Source organism: Megascapheus bottae, chromosome 33, assembly GCF_031878675.1.
Source record: "Megascapheus bottae isolate mThoBot1 chromosome 33, mThoBot2.hap1, whole genome shotgun sequence".
Classification (NCBI taxonomy): Eukaryota; Metazoa; Chordata; class Mammalia; order Rodentia; family Geomyidae; genus Megascapheus; species Megascapheus bottae.
The window spans coordinates 9,866,677-9,879,341 of record NC_143541.1 but is presented as its reverse complement, the minus strand read 5'-3'; positions in this window follow the sequence as shown (position 1 = coordinate 9,879,341).

Here is a 12,665-nt window from a genome sequence, read left to right as displayed (position 1 = left end):
TCCTCCGCCTCGCCCACGCGGCCAATCAGCGCGCAGAGCGCGGCCGACCAATCAGAGCCAAGCCCGGCGAGCGCCGCCCGAGGAGAGCGCGGCGGGGGCGGGGCGGCGGGGGCGGGGGCGGGGCGCGGCCGCCTGCGCGCGCCGCCGCGGCCTCTCCCGTGCTGCCACGCGCGCAGCCTTTCCCGCCCAGAGCGGAGCCGCGGCCCCCCCCTTCCCCGCGGCCGCCGCCCCTCCCCCTCGCCCTGGGCTCCCGGAACGCGCTCCGAGTCACGAGGTGCGGCGCGCGACGCCAGGCGGGGCCGGGCGGGGCTCGGGCGGCGGGCGTTCGGGCGGGCCTTGCAGAGCAGGTTGGGCTTCGGGTGCGGCCTTCCTCCCCAGGGCGCTGAGCACGGGACCCCAGGGCCTCCGCGAGCCGGGTTCGATTCCCCACCACTAACGCGTTTGGCCTAGTGGTTAAAGCGCTTGCCTGCCATGCACAATGACCCGGGTTCGGTTCCCCGGTGCCACATACATAGCAAAAAGCCGGAAGTGGTGCTGAGCCTCAGGTGGTAGAGCTCCAGCCTTGAGAAAAATCCAAGGACAGTGCTCAGGCCCTGAGTTCAAGCCCAGGACTGGCAAAAAAAAAAAAAAAAAAAAACTTGGTATCATTAGTTCTGTTCAAAGCTCTGTACCGTGGAGTTACTTTTTTGTCTGTATTTTATCTAGATCCTCCAAGCCCAGAGGTTGTGAAGTTCAGACGCAAACGAAACCTGCACAGCGTTTAGCAGATCGTGTCACAAACAGAAGAAAAAAGCCAAAGGTGGCACTGGAGCTCAAATGGTAGATCACAATCCTTGAGCAAAAAGAATCTCAGGACCCTGAGTTCATCGAGGCCCTGAGTTCATCAAACCCCGGGACTGACAAAAAGAAAAGCATCCAGTTGTTTCTATTACACTGCAAAAACCAGTCGTGTCGTCCAGTATTTCCACCAGCCCTGGGCAAATGCTGACATCATGATCCTTCTTCCCCCGTGTTCCCATTTTCCCCAGCACAGAAGCCAGAATTTATAATACTGACTCATCCTTCAGCCAGCCACAGAAAATGCTGATTATTCCAGTATAGGCAATAATGCTCTCAAAGTGACTTTGAAAGAAGAAATCACTTGTGGACAAGACAAAGCCCGTGTGATTCCAGGTAACAGACAGGGTTTTTCTTTCCTTTCTCCTCAGTGCTGCTTCTTTACTCCCTTGGCAGAAGCAGCCACAGTTCCACAGTCCTGGCCATTGAGTTGTGGCCTGCCAAGGCTGGCAGGACAATTCTGCCCTGATCACAGTGACAATGCCCTGTCATTCTGGTCTGCACTGAAAGAGCTGAGCTATGACTCAGGATTTATCTGTGACAATTTACAAAACTGCACTTGCAATTCAAACATTAGCTCTCATCTTGACAAATGACGATGTAAAAGGTTCTCTGGGTCAATTTCTGTCACTGCTTGCTTCCTTTATTTCATGCTGGTCCTGGAGCTTGAACTAAAGCCTAGGCACTGTCCCTGAACTTTTCTTTTCCGGGCCTGAACCTTGAACTCACGGCCTGAGCATTGTCCTTGGGCTTTCTAAAGCCTACAGGTCTACTACTTGAACCAGTACCACTTCTGACTTTTTTTCCTCTGTATATGGCACTGAAGAATGGAACCTAGGCAAGCACTTTACCACTAGGCCAAATTCCCAGCCCCTGAATTTTTTCTTTCTTTTTTTTTTTTTTTTTTTTTTTTTTTTTGTGGGGGAGCAGGGCTTGTGGGCTTGAACTTGGCCTAGGCCCTGTCCCTGAGCTCAAGGCTAGCACTCTACCATTTGAGCCACAGCGCCACTTCCAGTCTTCTGGTGGTTCATTGGAGATAATCTCAGACTTTCTTGCCTGGCTTTCTGCCCAGGCTGGTTTTGAACTCAGATCTTCAGATTTCATCCTTCTGAGTACTAGGATTACAGATGTGAGCCACCTTGGCTCCTGTCCTTGAGCTTTCTTTTTTTTTCTTTTCTTTCTTTCTTTCTTTCTTTTTTTTTTTTTTTTTTTTTGTGGGTCATGGGGCTTTTGCTCAGCCTGGGCGTTGTCCTTGAACTCTTCAGCTCAAAGCTACTGCCCTACTCTTTTTTTTTTTTTTTTTTTTTTGCCAGTCCTGGGCCTTGAACTCAGGACCTGAGCACTGTCCTTGGGCTTTCTCAAGGGAGCCACAGCACCACTTCTGGCTTTTTTCTATGTATATGGTACCAAAGAATCGAACCCAGGTCTTCCTGCATGTACATGCTAGGCAACCACTCTACCAAATACTTGGCCCGGCCCTACTCTTGAGCCAAGCCCCACTTCTCGTTTTCTAGAGGTTAATTAGAGATGAGTCTCCTTCTGTGCCCTGGCTGGCTTTGAACCTTGATCCTCAGATCTCAGCCTCTTGAGTAGCTAGGATTACAAGTGTGAACCCCTGGGCCTGGCTTGTCCTTGAGCTTTCTACCACTTGAGCCAGAGCACCACTTCCAGCTTTTGTGTGTATATGTGGTACCAGGGCTTCATGCATGCTAGGTGAGCACTCTACCAGTATGCCACACTCCAGGCCCGTGGCTCTTTTTTGGATTCTTGGCTTCCCCATTTCATGCAATATTCCCAAGTGACTCAAGTTGGGACTCTTAAAGTAGGGGTGTGACTCAATAATGAACATTTGCCTAGCACATATGACACTTCCCTCCACAGCGCTACAAAGAAAAAGGAGGCTGGGTACTGGGGTCTCGTGCTTGTCATCCTAGCTACTCAAGAGGCTGAGGAAGGGGCCTGGTTCAAAGCCAGCCTGGGCAGGAAAGTTCATGAGACTCTAGCACCAATAAACTACTCAGAAAAAGCTGAACATGGCATCGTGGCACAAGTGATAGAGTGCTTGAGCTAGCCTTGAGCACAGAGGCCCAGGGACAAAGCCCAAGCTCTGAGTTCAAGAAACAGAATCTAAATTATCCAAAATGAACTGTGCTGTGGAATCCAAAGAGCTCTAGACTGAACCAAAGCTGGCAGGTCACAGTCTTTATTTTTTCAGTTGTCTACACCTGAAATATACCTCTAGACTCCATCAGAGTTCCTGAGTCTATCAGGACCCTTTCCTCTTCTAGGTAGAACCACCATAATCACTGTCCCCAGAGGCGGCCTTTACAAGGATAGTCAGTTGAACAAGGAGCTACCAGCTGGATGTATGGACTGCCAGAAAAGTTGTAGAACATTATTTAGTTTTCTTTGCCAAAAGAGAATGTAAATTGTGCTGAGTCAGGGGAACTATAAATTGTGTTTGCTTTTAGATATTTTACTTTCTTTCCTAGACTCTCAATAATCCCAAGTTATAAAACTACTTTTCTGAATAATTAATGCAAATAAATAGACAAAATTCAGATACAAACTATATCAGATTTTCTAGTCTAGGACATACCAATTCACTATAAATACTGATTTTTTTTTTTCCTCTTCTGTCAGCTTGAATTTTGGGTCTGGGTACTGTCCCTGATCTCTTCAGCTCAAGGCCAGCACTCTACCACTTACGTCACAGCATCATTTCCCATTTTCTGGGTGTTAACTGGAGATAAGAATCTCCTGAGGGGCCGGGAGTTTGGCCTAGTGGTAGAGTGCTTGCCTAGCATGCATGAAGACCCGGGTTCAATTCCTTGGTACCACATACATAGAAAAAAGCCAGAAGTGGTGCTGAGGCTCAAGTGGTAGAGCTCTAGCCTTGAGAAAGTCCAAGGACAGTGCTCAGGCCCTGAGCTTAAGCCCAGGACTGGCAAAAAAAAAAAAAAAAAAGAATCTCCTGAACAGGACTGGAACTGTGACTTGATTGTAGAGTGCTTGTGTAGCATGCATGAAGACCTGGGTTCCATTGCTCAGTACCACATAAGCAGGAAAACCCAGATCAAGTGCTAGCTTTGAGCAAAAAGAAGCTCAGGGACAATGCCCAGGCCCTGAGTTCAAGCCCCAGGACTGGCAAAAATAAAAGTGAAAATAAAGGCCAGGCACTGGTGGCTTACACCTGTAATCCTGGCTACACAGGAGGCTAAGAACTGGGGATTACTGTTCAAAGACTGGGCATGAAAGTGAGACTCTAACCTGCAATTAACCACCAGAAACCAGAGTGACACTGTAACTTAAGTAGTAGAGCGCTAGCTTTGAGCTGAAGAGCTCAAGCAAGGACAGTGCTCAGGCCCAGAGTTCATGTCCCAGGACTTACCAAAAAAAAAAAAAGAAAGAAAGAAAGAAAGAAAAGTGAGCAACAATATTGGAAAATATAGTGTATCAGTAACCCATCAAAAACAAAAAGTAAAGTGTGTTTGGGGGGATTTTTTGTTACTGTTTTTGCAGTGGTGGTGGGAGTTTAATCAAGGCCTTGAACTTCCTAGCCAACAGTTCTACCACTAATGGAATTCCCTCAGTCTCAGTCCTTTTTTATTTTTTTATTTTTTTCCAGTCTTGAGCTTGAGCTCAGGGCCTGAGCACTGGCCTTGGACTTCTCAAGGTTAGAGCTCTACCACTTGAGCCACAGCACCACTTCTGGCTTTTTCATGAATGTGGTACTTGGTACTAGAATTGAACCCAAAGCTTCATGTATACCAAAGCAAGCACTCTACCACTAAGGCACATTCTCAGCTCCTTTGGTTTCATTTTATTTTATTTATTTATTTATTTATTTTTTGCCAGTCCTGGGCTTGAGCTCAGGGCCTGAGCGCTGTCCTTGGACTTTCTCAAGGCTAGAGCTCTACCACTTGAGCCTTAGCACCACTTCCAGCTTTTTTGTATGTATGTGGTACCAAGGAATTGAACCCAGGTCTTTGCGCATGGTAGGCAAGCACTTTAACCACTAGGCCAAACTCCCAGCCCTCATTTTATTTTACAAATGATCTCATTGTTTTTTTATCGGTTATGGGACTTGAACTCAGGGCCTAGGTGCTATCCCTTTTGCTCAAGGCCAGAGATCTACCTTCTTGAACCACAGTTCCACTTCTGGTTTTCAGGTGATTAACTGGAGACAATAGTCTCATGATATTGGGGCCAGGAGTTTGTCCTAGTGGTAGAGTGCTTGCCTAGCATGCATGAAGACCCGGGTTTGATCCCTTGGCACAACATACATAGAAAAAGCTGGAAGTGGTGCTGTGGCTCAAGTGGTAGAGCGCAGGCTTGTGAGTGCTTGAACTTAGATGCTGAGTTTAAGCCCCAGGACTGGCAAAAAGTTTTTTAAAAAAAGGGGCCAGGAGTTTGGCCTAGTGGTAGAGTGCTTGCCTAGCATACATGAAGACCCGGGTTCAATTCCTCAGTACCACATACATAGAAAAAAGCCAGAAGTGGTGCTGAGGCTCAAGTGGTAGAGCTCTAACCTTGAGAAAGTCCAAGGACAGTGCTCAGGCCCTGAGCTCAAGCCCAGGACTGGCAAAAAAAAAAAAAAAAAAAAAAAAGTTTAAAAGAAAGAAAAAAGGAAAAGGAAAAAAAATTAAAAAAAAAAAACCTCTCCTGATCTTTCCTGCCCAGGCTGACTTTGAACTATGATCACTTGATGTCAGTCTCCAGAGTAGCTAGGATTAGAGGAATGAGCCACTAGTGCCAGCAGATTTAGTGCTCAAAGTCCCTGAGACTCTTATCTCTAATTAACTACCCGGAAACTGGACATGGCATTGTGGCACAAGTGGTAGAGCACCAGCCGTAGGCTGAAGAGCTCAGAGACAAGCCCAGACCTAGAGTGCAAGCCCCAGGACCACCAAAAAACAAAACAAAGAAACAGAAGTCGAGCTGTGGCTCTAAGTGATAGAGTGTTAGCCTTTAGCAAAAGAGTCCAGGGGCAGCGCTTAGGTCCTGAATTCAAGCCCCAGGACCATTGCAACCAACAACAAAAAAGGTCTGTTAAATTTTTGGTCATAATATTTGACCACCCTTGGGCTGGACAACCTTGTAGAACTGAAACTTTGAGACACTGTGACTGGTAGGCCCCCTGCTGACCTGTAGTCCCTTCTGAACTTTTCTTCTAGGAGCTGCCTTCCTGAATCTTTCCTGTACAGCTCCTAGGCTGAGCTTAGCCTTTGCCCAAGTTGGCCTAGGCCAGCTCTAAGGAGCCTTCTCTACTCCTGGTCTAAGAAGCAATCCACTGCCACCCCTGCCACACCCTGACCCCCCCATCCTGCATCTCTGAGTCATCTGGGCAGGTCCAAGACTTGATGTTCAGTAATCAAGAGAAAGATGAAGACACAGCTGCAAGGCCAGGCCAAGGCTAGCACCAGTGGAGTCTGCACCAGCTAGTGGGAACTTGGGGAAGCCCATCCTCTCTGGCCCTGCTTTTTTTTCTGTGACACTAAAACCATACTAAGTCTCAAGAGTGTTTTCCAGCTGGGCACAGTGGCTCACACCTATAATCCTAGCTACTCCAGAGGCTGAGATCTGAGGATCGGGGTTCAAAGCCAGCTCAGCACTGAAGGTAGGGATTTAGCCTTGAGCTGAAGAGCTCAGGGACAATGCCCTGGCCCAGTGTTTTCCACTGAGAAACAATGGGAAATATGGAAATGTGGACTGGGAGCATAGCCTAGTTGTACAGAGTTTGCCTAGCATGCACGAAGCCCTGAGTCTATTCCTCAGTACCACAGAAACAGAAACTGGATGTGCTGCTGTGGCTCAAGTGGTAAAGGGTTGGCCTTGAGCAAAAGAAGCTCAGGGATAGTGCCCTGGCCCTAGGACTGACAGAAAAAAATTTTTTCCATTCCTGGGTGCTGAATAAAAGTTACAGCAAGACACTGGAGTTTTCTGTGCTTTGCTCGGTTGCTGGGGCTTGACTCCAGAGCCTCCTGAATGCTACAGTCTACCAACCCCCCATCTGAACCAAACCCCAGATAGAAGGCCACAGATCTGGACTTGATTCCTGGCCCAGGTCCAATAGCCAGGCTAAAAATCAAGGTAGAGTTGCTCATATCAATATTCCACATTACCAACCTGCAACCATTTTGGGGTGGGGGGGCCGGGGGAGGGAGGTTGCCTGGAGTTTGAACTGTGTACTCGGGACACAGTCTCTTTTGTGCTCAAGGCTAATGTTCTACTACTTGAGCCACAAGCCCAACTTCTGGCTTTTTTGGTAGTTTGTTGGAGATAAAGAGTCTCCTGAACTTTGCTGCCCAGGCTGGCTTCAAACCATGATCCTCAAACCTCGGTATCATTACTTAGTAGCTGGATTACAAGTATGAGCTGTTGGCACCCAACTGTCTTATTTTCTCTTATTGATTTATTTTTGTGAAGTGCTAGGGCTACAGCTTAAGGTCTCATTTATGCTAGGCAAATGTTGCACTGCCTCCCTACCCAGACCTGCACTTGAGTCTTTTTTTTTTTTTTCCATAGCTGAGGGCTGAACTCAGGGCCTTCCTACTGAGCTAAATCCCCAACCCCTGCAACTAATCTTGAAGAAGGAATTCACTGGGCCGAAAATAGAAAGCAAATCCCAAGAGGAACAACAGGTGCAAAGCAGAGAGGCAACATGGTCTATAAATGTTACATGTGGAGCTTGATAGTCCCAGACCTAGTTGCCATCCTGGATCTAGCCATGCAGCCTTGCATTGCCTTACCCAGATGGGAAAGAAGACAAGAGGCTGAGCTGGGTGCCAGTGGCTCACACCAATCACCCTAGCTACTCAGAAGGCTGAGATTCAGGCAGAAAAGTCCGGAAGACTGTTAGAGGCCTGGCTCAAATGATACCAGCTGTGAGCCACAAAGTCAAGTGAGAACTTGAGGCTCTGAGTTTAAGCCCTGGCTCAAGGAGTGGGACAAACATGAGGGTTAATTTCCTGGCATAGCAGCAAGTACCAGCTCCTTTCCTACAACAAGCCAGGTAGCACATTTAAATTGAGGTGGTCATTCCTTTGAGTCTATTGCAGACCATATTTCAGATTCAACTACGAAATCACTTTAATGCTATAGTGAGGGCCTGAATACTGTCTTTGGGCTCTTTCCTCAGGTTAGCACTCTACCACTTGAGCCACAGTACCATTTCCAACTTTTTTTTTTGGGGGGGGGGGTCGGTCATAGGACTTGAATTCTGGGCCTGGGCACTGTCCCAGAGCTCTTCAGCTTACTGCCCTACCCCTTGAGCCACAGTGATACTTTCAACTTCCAGCTTTTCTATGTATGTGATGTCGAACTCAGGTCTTTGTGCATGCTAGGCAAGCACCCTACAATTAGGCCAAACTCTCAACCCTATAGTGATGAACTCAGCCTGGGCACTGTCTCTGAGCTCTTTAGCTCAAGGCTACTGCCCTACCCTTGAGCCAAGCCCCCACTTCCTCACTTTCTGTTTTCTAGAGGTCCCTTTAAGCCCTGTCAGTAGTGGGGCTTTGAACCTTGATCTTTAGATCTCAGCCTCCTGAGTAGCTATGATTACAGGCAGGAGCCACCATGCCTGGCTGTTGCTAAGCTTTTGTCTCAAGACTAGCCCTCTACCTTTTGAGCCATGGCTCCATTTTTGACTATTTTCCTTAGGTAGGATTATAGGTGTGAGCCATTAGTGCCAGTTCTGGGCTTCACTGTCCCTAAGCTTCTTTTGCTCAGGGCTGCACTCTACCACTTGAGCCAGTGCCACTTCCAACTTTTCCTTTGTATGTGGTACTGAGGAATCCAACCCAGAGTTTCATATGCAAGACAGGCATTCTACTACTAAACCACATTCTCAGCCCAGTTGCATTATTTTGTTTATTATTATCATTATTTATTCTTATTATTTTGCAGTCCCAGGGCTTGAACTCAGGGCCTGGGCACTGTCCCTGAGCTGTTTTTTGCTCTATCATTTGAGCCACAGCACCACTTTGGGCCTTTTCTGTTTATGTGGTACTGAGGAATTGAACCCAGGGCTTCATGCATGCTAGGCAAGTACTCTACCACTGAGCCATATTCCCGCCCTTAGTTGATTTTTTTTTTTTTTGGTTGGTAATGGGGCTTGAACTCTGGGCCTGGATGCTGTCCCTGAGCTCTTTAGCTCAAGTCTACTGCTCTATCCCTTGAGCTACTATGTCACTTCCAATTTTCTAGTGCTAAACTGGAGATAAGAGTCTCATGGACTTTAGTGCCTGGGCTGGCTTTGAACCACAATCCTCAGATCTCAGTCTTCTAAGTAGCTAGGATTACAGAAATGAGCCACTGCTCCTAGCTTAGTCGCTTTTTTGTTGTTGTTGGTGGTCATGGGGCTTGAACTCTGGGCCTGGGCACTGTCCCTGAGCTCTTCAGCTCAAGGTTAGCACTTTACCACTGTGAGCCACAGCACCACTTCTGCTTTTCTGGTGGTTAATTGGAGATAAGAGTCTCACAAACTCAATGGGGTAGCTCATGCCTGTAATTCTAGCTACTCAGGAGGCTGAGATCTGACGATCGAGGTTTAAAACTATCCCAGGCACTAAAGTACTTGAGACTCTTATCTCCAATTAACCACTAGAAAACTGGAAGTGGTGCTGTAGCTCCAGGGGTAGGGCAGTAACCTTGAGCTGAAGAGCTCAGAGATAATGCCCAGGCCCAGAGTTCAAGTCCCACGTCCCACCAAAAAAAAAAAAATGTCTCACAGACTTGGGGCTGGGAGTTTGGTCTAGTGGTAGAGTGCTTGCCTAGCCCTATCATGCAGGAAGACCAGGGTTCGGTTCCTCAGTACCATATATATAGAAAAGCTGGAAGTGGTGCTGTGGCTCAAGTGGTAGAGCACTAGCCTTGGGGAAAAAGCCCAGGGCCAGTACCAGGCCCTGAGTTCAAGCCCCATGAGTGACAAAAAAAAAAAAGTCACAGACTTTCATGCTCAGGCTGTATTTATCACTGCTGAATATGGCACGGAGATAGGGTATTGAGCAGGTATAATTATGTTGTTGTTTGTTTGGGGTTTGGTACTCATTTCTTTCTGCTCCTAGATTTCTTTTTTCTTTCTTTCTTTTTTTTTTTTTTTTGCCAGTCTTGGGCATGGGCTCAGAGCCTGAGCTTTGTCCTTGGGTTTTCTTAAGGCTAGAGCTCTATCACTTGAGCCACAGCACCACTTCTGGCATTTTTTCTATGTATATAGTACCAAGGAATTGAACCGGGATCTTTGTGCATGCTAGGCAAGCATTCTACCACTAGGCCAAACTCCTAGATTTTTTTTGATGGTTAATTTGAGATGACTTCTTTGGATCTGTCTGCTTAAACTTTGATCCTCAGATCTCAGTTTCCTGAGAAGTAGCTAGGATTATAGTCATGAGCCACCAACACTGGCAAATACAATTTTTCTTTCATGTGAGTTGAAATTACCTCCCGTATAGTAAGAATAATTTGCGGACTGGGTATGTGGCTCAATGTTGGAGTGCTTACCTAACATACATGAAGCCCTGGGTTCAACTCCTCAGTACCACATACACAGAAAAGGCCAGAAGCGGCACTGTGGCTCAAGTGGTAGAGTGCTAGCCTTGAGCAAAAGAAAATTAGAGACTGTGCTCAGGCCCTGGGGTCAAGCCCTAGAGCTGGCAAAAAAAAAAAAAAATGTAATTCTTCCAATTCTTAAGAAAAAAATGACAAAGATTATAAGGAATAAAGAAGCTATAGGGAGAGGGACAGTGGCTCACGCCTGTCTTCCTAGCTACTCAGGAGACTGAGATCTGAGGATCGTGGTTTAAAGTCAGCCTGCGCACTAAAGTCCCTGAGACTCTTATCTCCAATTAACCTCTAGAAAATCGGAAGTGGCACTGTGGCTCAAAGGGTAGGGCAGTAGCCTTGAGCTGAAGAGCTCTAGGACAGCGCCAAGGCCCAGAGTTCAAGCCCCAGGACCACCACCACCAACAACAAAAATGGAATAAGGGCTGGGAGTTTGGCCCAGTGCTTGCCTAGCATGCACAAAGACCAGGGTTCAATTCCTCAGTACTACATACGTAGAAAAAGCCAGAAGTGGTGCTGTGACTCAAGTGGTAGAGCTCCAGCCTTGAGAAAGCCCAAGGACAGTGCTCAGGCCTGAGTTCAAGCCTCAGGACTGGCAAAAAAATAAAAATAAAAAAAAGATTATAAGGACTAAGAAGGCTAAATTGATAGTCTAATACTGTTTTAACTACTTCGGTACTTTAACACTACTGTAAAAATGATATATGTATGTAGAGGCTAAGTATGTGGCTTAGTGGTAAGAGTGATCCCTAGCATGCATAAACCCCTAGGTTCGATTCCTCAGTACAACATACACAGAAAAAGCCTGAAAAGACTGTGGCATAAGTGGTAGAGTGCTTGAGCACAGAGAGGCTCAGGTATAGCGCCTAGGCTCTGAGTACAAGCCCCAGGACTGGAAAAAAAATATGCATGGGGGCGGGAAGTTTTGCTTGTTGGTAGAGTATTTGCTTAGCATGCACAACTATCTAGGTTTGATCCCTCCGTACCACATACATAGAAAAAGCCAGGAGTGGTGCTATGGCTCAAGCGGTAGAGGTCTACCTTTGAGAAAATCCAAGGACAGTGCTCAGGCCCTAAGCCCAAGCCCAGGACTGGCAAAGAAAAAATGCATGTAGAGAGAAGTGATAAAATATTTTATTTAGCTTTTTCATAACATTAGCTTTTTTGTGCTGAAGGTCAAAGTAGATTTTTACCTTCCAGGCAAGGGCCTCTGCACAACTATACTCCCAGCCTCACCAGGGACATTTTTTTTTTTTTGCCAGTCCTGGGGCTTGATCCTAGGGTCTGGGCACTGTCCTTGGAGATTTTTAAAGGCTAGCACCCTATCACTTGAGCCACAGCACCACTTCTGGCTTTTTTTTTCTATGTATGTGGCACCAAGGAATTGAACCTGGGTCTTTGTGCATGCCAGGCAAGCACTCTACCACTAGGCCAAACTCCTGGCCCCCCACCAGGAACTTTTTTGTTGGTGTTAGTTGTGAAACTTGAACTCTGAGCCTGGGTGTTGTCCCTGAGCTCTTCAGCTCAAGGCTACCTACCGCCTTACCCCTTAAGCCACTGCACCACTTCTCCACCAGTAACTTTTCAGTGGTGTCTTCCTAGTCCTTGGAAGCTCTTCCTTTTCAATTTATAAACATTTCCTTTTTTATTTTACAATTTTTTATATGTTATTACTTTGTATGTTTTACTGTGCTGGGAATCAACCCAGGATGTCACACATGCTAATTAAAAACATTGCTTACTTTACATACAAGCTCTACTGGGGACTTTTCTGAAACACATTAGCACCAGTGCCTGACCTTTGGAAGACTAAGCATAGACTATATTGAGAAAGAGTTGTAATTAGCTGGCCTGCAATGAGAGTTATTTAGGGTACAGTCACTTGCTCAGTTGCAGCCCAGCCTGTAGGCCAGAGGGGTTATTGGGACATGCTCACAGCCTTGAGTTCTGGACACGAGAGCCTCAGTACAGGCTGGGATTTGGGAAAGAAGCCACAGGACTCCCTCGGCAGGCTGCACCAGGCCAGCGAACTGCTGTTTATGCTGGTGCCATGTCTAAATCCGGACTGCAAACCGAGCATGATCCAAACATATCCTTTTCCCTGCAATACCACAGGCAAAGTTACGGCTGCAGCCTTGGCCTAGTGGCGGAGCGCTTGTCTAGCATGCGGGAAGACCCGGGTTCGACTCCTCGGTGGTGCCACACACACACACAGACCAAGCCGGGAGTGGTGCTGAGGCTCAGGCCTGAGTTCCAGACCCAGGACT